Source organism: Symphalangus syndactylus, chromosome 24, assembly GCF_028878055.3.
Source record: "Symphalangus syndactylus isolate Jambi chromosome 24, NHGRI_mSymSyn1-v2.1_pri, whole genome shotgun sequence".
Taxonomy (NCBI): domain Eukaryota; kingdom Metazoa; phylum Chordata; class Mammalia; order Primates; family Hylobatidae; genus Symphalangus; species Symphalangus syndactylus.
The window spans coordinates 12,046,660-12,052,731 of NC_072446.2; the positions used below are offsets into that span (position 1 = coordinate 12,046,660).

Consider the following 6,072-nt stretch of genomic DNA (forward strand, 5'->3'; position numbering starts at 1 on the left):
ACTATTATAGCCTTAAGATTCTACCTGCAATTTTTACCCCCCAGGAGGTTACTCAACTCAAGAAGGGAGCATCAACTAATTAGATAATTACCATGTTAATGAAGGAGATTGGAATTCATGCAGCCAATAAGAGGCTTCATCTTGGCCAAATTTCTCCCGGACCCAAGCTGGAGGCAGGATCCCTGGCACCTGCAGATCTCCTAAAATCTGAAGGAATGAGGTGCTTAATTCATCGCTTGATCTGTTGCTTAAATCGCTATCTGGAGAAATCACCCTCCTGGCTGTTTACATCCAAATTAAATATATTTGCTTAGAAGCCTAGAAAAGGAGAGCAGTCTCAGTGCCATCCGCATTACAAAGGGAATAAGATATGTTGCAGGGTCTCTGCAGTTGTAGGAATGGCCATGTGAGTGCTAAATCACCTCTAATACACTACTAATAATTTAAGGAACACATTTCTGTTTGGCTTTTGTTCTAGCAGGTGATTTTTTTCCTCTCTTTTTAATTTTTTTTTTCATCATCGTGTGATCACTGCCTCTGTGCTAAATTTGTAGTGAGATGCTGCAGACTTGTGGCCTGTACCTGAACGGATGGGGAGGAAGAGTGAAGGAGGCTGCTGGCTTTTCTTAGGTGTTCTTGCTCACAGCCTGGGCAGCAGAGATGGAGCTGAGCACCTCCAGGGCAGCCCCCCATCAGCTGGAGAAAAGCTTCCAAGTATCGTAGCCCAAATTTGGCTCTACCTTTCCTAATCTCAGAGCAGGAATGAACGGCAGCTGGATTTCAGCTTTTCATCTCTCTGGTGCAAGTCCACAGAGCTACTTCAAAAGGCTGTGAGTGGAAGGGAGGCCTGTGAGTCCAGGGAAGCTTTAAAATATTTTAGACTTTGAATTCTGTGTTTTCACTTCTACATTGTGACTCAATAACCGCACCCCCCACTCGCCACTGCCCGCCCCTTTCCACAAATGCCACCAATCAAACCATTTCTTTCTCAAGGGGAACTGAGTGATTTGCAGGGTTTGGGGAAGGTTCCCTGTCCCTAAAGCATCATCTCATCCCACTCTGGTAAGATTCATAACTAGCATGATTTGGGGGCTTATCCTAGTGGGAGACTTTGAGAAGGAAATCAACGTCTTCAAGGGGAAGCAGGTGGAAACACCTTGAGATAGGTATCTCCCCAGTCAGGCCAGGCTGGGCAGGGTGAGGCAGAAACAGAAAACAGAATGAGTGTTCTTGGCATCCTGCAGTGTAGGGGGTCTGTAGTGCCAGCACCAAAGGGGCAACTGAGCTCAGGGCAGAGACAGGAGAACAGCATCACATATTATTGATCATGTTACTTTGAAAATTATTTTAGAAGTTAGTGTTGTTCTTTTTATTATTATTAGCAATACGGAAGGCACTTAAGGACAAAATTTACTCAGCAACTTTTAGCAGATATTTATTGAACATCACAATGTACCGAGCAATGAACAGAATGAACAAGAATCCCTGCCTTTGTGGAGCTTGCAATCTCATGGAGATAAATAATAGCCACCACGTGGCACTGAGGACATGCCAGCTACTGTGCTAAGCACCTTTTACATATTAATTCATGAATCCTTCACATAACACTATGAGCTAGACTTTGCTATTATCCTTCTTCTGCAAATGAGGAACCAACTGAGAGTAGTGGGGTTAAGCCTCTTGCCCCAAATCACCCAAGTTGTAGACCTGGGGCTTGAACCCAAGCCTCGTGGCTGTGCTACACCATAACATTTTCTGATGTCACAATTGGCCAAATTTGCAAATTTGAATACCATATATACCACCTTAAAACCTACTGGGATGTAGTGTAAATAGAGCCCACTCCCAACAATAGAAAATCCCATGAGAGAAGTGGACAGGGAGGGTCTACACAGGACAGAGAGCTTCAGAGTGGCAGGAACCATCTAGCTGTTCCTGTAAAATATGACCAAGGCAAGGATTTACACCTTTGAGCTCCAGTTTCCATATATTTTCTTCAGGAAGAGAAAAGTCCCATTGCAGCCATTTGACAGCACCACTATGGCATTCTATAGACAATACATATGAAGATGCTTTGTAAACTGAACCAATGCAAATAATTAGCAGAATCTGAAACAGACTTACTTTTGCTTTCCTTTGTTTGGGCACATGAGTGCCGTATACATTCCACAAGCCTCACATTCACCCTGTGCTGACTCTTCACATTCATTTCCACAACTGGGGAACTAAGGTTCAGGGAGATAAACAACCTGCCCAATGTTGGACAGTGGGAATTATCCTATTGCCTCATTTTTATACATTTCCCAAATCGATGATGAATACATACATTTAATATATACTTCACGAAAGTAGAAAACCTACTCTTTGTTGAGCCACTCTGTATACCAAGCATAGTGAAGTATCTTTGTGTATCTCATTTAATCCTTGCAACAGCTTTCTCTAGTAATTCTATTACTTTACCATTTGATTGATATAAAAAAGTGAAGTTTAAAGAGGATAAATGATCAGTCAGTATAAGCCATCTCCGTCAGCAAGTAGTAAAAAGAGCCATCTAATCCTCACACATCTGACTCTAGAACTCTAGTCTTCCCTACTGTATACATATCTTTCATGTGTGCTCAAAGGAAAGCAAGAGTAAGTCTGTTTCAGATTCTACTAAGTCTTTGTGTTAGTTCAGTTTACAAAGCATTTTCATGTTTATTGTTTACAGAATGTCATAATGGCACTGTCAAATGACTGCAATAGGACTTTTTCTTTGTAAAGAAAATATATGGAAACTTGGAGCTCAGAGGTGTAAATTCTTGCCTGGGTCATATTTTGTATATTAACGTCATATTTTTTGTATTAATGCCACATTGTAGGATTGGAAATAGGGCAATAGAACTAGGATTCTAATCAGATCTTTCTCTCTCCAAAGTCAGATCATTTGATACCACAATGGATACAGACTTCCGAGCTGCAAGTTTTTGTTTTGTTTTCAACAGTCTAAAAATATTTTTCCCCTGTCTTCTGGTCTTCATTTTTTTCTGAGATAAAATCATCAGTTTTCTGAATTGTAATTCCTTGTATGTAGCATGTTAATTTCTCTGGCTTCTTCTATGTTTTTCTCTTTGACTTTGGTTTTTGGCAGTTTAATTATGATGTATCTATATGTTGCCTTCTTTGTATTTATCCTAATGGGTTAGCAGATGTTCCAGTTACTATTACTGCATAATAAACCATCTCTAAATTTAGTGGCTTAAACAACAGCAACCATTTTCTGATCTCTCACTGTCTTTGGCTCAGGACTCAGAATGGGCAACAGCTCATCTCTCCTCGGTAACATCTACAGCTTCAACTGAGGACTTTAAACCTGAGGGTACCTCAAGAGCAGGAGCAGGAAACATCAGTGGCCATCCTTCCTCCTGCACATCTAGCCATTGGTGCTGCCTGTCAGTGGGACGGCAGTGGAGCTATCAGCAAGAACACCCTCAGGGCCTTCTCATGTGGCCTCTGCAGCCTCATCACAGGATGGCGCCTGTGCTCTAAGAGGGAGCACCCCAAGCTCTACCACCTTTTAGGACTCGTCTCAGAAGTCACAAAAGGTTCCTTTCCTAAATTCCTAGCTCCTACAAAACTCAAGGGGAAGGAATATAGACCACTGGGTGTCTGTCATGGCGTCTCTAAAGGAAGAAATAGAGGAAGCAGTTAAGTTGAAATCCAGCAAACATTCTACATTGGAGTGAACTGGGGCAAGGAACAAGGTGACCCCACATTCCAAGCTAGTGGTTAAATGGAGGTTATAGTAATTCATCAAAGAGAGGTTAGCACAGAAAGATCTAGAATAACACCCGGTCAGCCATGGCAGACTGCATTTTCCAAATGTGTCCACAATGATATCTGCCACAACACATGTCGTTTGAGAACTTGTTACTTTCTACCCTTGAGTACAGGCAGGTTCGAGGTCATTTTTAACCACAGGTTATGCTGGAGGGGTGCAGTGTTACTCTTGAAACCTGGTGCCACAAGGCAACATGGTTCTTCCTTGCTGGCGAGACATTTGTTCTCTGATGTCTTAGGTGCCGTGCACGGAGCTCGACTATCCTGAAACCACCATGATTCGACCCCATGTCAGTCCTTTGGCTGCCAGCCCAGTTCAACTCCAAGCTGATGACCAGTGTCAACCGCCAGCCAGTCATTCTGAACATCTGACCAGTTGAGCTTTCAAATGATGGCAGTCCTGGCTGACATTTTGTGTGAACAACATGAGAGACTGGCTGGTTGAGCCCTTCCCAAATTTCTGACCCACAACTTGTGAGAAAAATAGTCTTAAGCCTCTCAGTTTGGGGACAATTTGTTACTCAGCAATAGAAATGAAAATACGATCTCAGTAGGATCATGTGACTTGCAGCAACCAGGGTGACAATGGACGTCCCTGCAGATACCCGAGGAGGGGACGCATGAAGGTTCCCAAGGTGCCCTGTAAATCGACAGCTTCCTGTGTTCTTCTGCCACAAACACACAACACACTGTACCTCTCCACCTAATCTTTTGGTTTGGAAAGAAACGGAAGGTGATAGAAATCTGAGAGTTGCGACTGAGGTTTACCATCCTACACACATTATTTCATGAGACTAACTCCAAGATGATTGGCATGAACTAGAATTTTTCTCCCCTTTCTCATAAAGCAAATGGGACAGCTCAGGAGGAAGACTGGAGCAGTTACATACAAAAATTAACACACAAATGAAGCAACCACATGGCCTCTGTGTATGTGGAGAAAAGTGTGAGCATGTATGTGGGGCCCTAATACAGAATGTCAGCCAGGAAGATGAGGAAGGTAGACCTCCCTAGAACAGTGGCACAAGACATGGGTGGGTCATCTTAACAGATATGCACTGACTGATCTCCTTCAGAATAGGAAGGAAATGTGAGATCTTCAGAAGGAATTCTAGAGGAGGTCTCAGCTTTACCCCCTGTGACTTGCACTTGGTCAGTATACAGCTTATTCTTCCCACCAGAGTGAGAGAAAGAAAAAAAGAAACTGAGTTCTATATGTTGAGGAATATCATCTTGGCCTGTAAATTATGTTAAAATTATAGCAACATGAGTTTTCCTGAAACTTTAGTATTTTCTAAAACATGATTCGTTCTGGTCTAGGTACTCACCATCACTCTGAAGGAGCTTCTCACCTCAAGGTGGAGCTCCCCAAATACGTGTTGGATTTGTAGTTAAAAATCCACCTGCAGCAGATAGGCGTGAGGTGGGTGGCAGAAGGGGAGGGGCAGCGCCGGAGGTTGGGTGCTCAGCCTTGGGCTGGAAATGAGCAATCAATATGCTAAGTACATGTAAGCCCCATGCAAATCAGCACCTAACCTTTTTGAAGGAAATGTCTGCACCCTTTGCACAAAGGGCTGAGTAGGGTCCACAGTTGGGGTTTTCCTGCACCTGTAGGCTGTAAGCTGGAGAGCAAATACAAGAAAGCTAATATTTTTTCAAGATTTTAAAACAACAAACAGAACGTGTTCTCCCTTTGTATCTGAGCAACCAGGAAGCTTCTGCACACACACACGTGCACACACACATACACACCTGCTTTCTAACTAGTAATTGTGAAAATAATAAGACCCCCAGTGAGGTTGGAAGGGTGGAGGAGTTGGTAAGTTTCAGTCATATTCGTAAAGAAGCGGCTGTCATTTTTGCTTGCCTCTGGGTTTTCAATACGTACACAGTGCCTATTCAGCTGCCACATTCACCAATTGGACATTGTTGGGGAAATTATAGGACTCGTTTAGATTTGCGATCTGTGACAGCCGACACTGTGCAGAAAGAAGAGGAGAAGGTCAGACCCCGGGAGAGAAGAAAAACAGATATTTGGGGAATAGATGAATCAGGATAGGCTTCATCTTCTAAGGCTTTATACCAAAAACCAGTTACAGGGCATAAAAGAAAGTAGCTTCCTCCCCAGATCTTTGCAGCAGGTCAAGAGACAGAATCTGCTAAAGCAAACTTGGTTTTGCTGTCACATGGTCAAGGCTGCTGGTGCGAGGAGGAGGGGAGTTCAAGTTGCAAGAGTCAAGGTGGGAGGGGAGA

At 43.2% G+C, this 6,072-nt stretch overlaps 1 long non-coding RNA gene across 1 annotated transcript; it reads left to right on the forward strand.

Moving 5' to 3' along the window:
• The first annotated feature begins 1,003 nt into the window (after positions 1 to 1,003).
• LOC129474658 (uncharacterized) lies at positions 1,004 to 4,383 on the forward strand. The gene is made up of 2 exons (XR_008654605.2): positions 1,004 to 1,062; positions 4,059 to 4,383. It is a non-coding gene; the product is annotated as an uncharacterized lncRNA (long non-coding RNA).
• Positions 4,384 to 6,072: the final 1,689 nt, after the last annotated feature.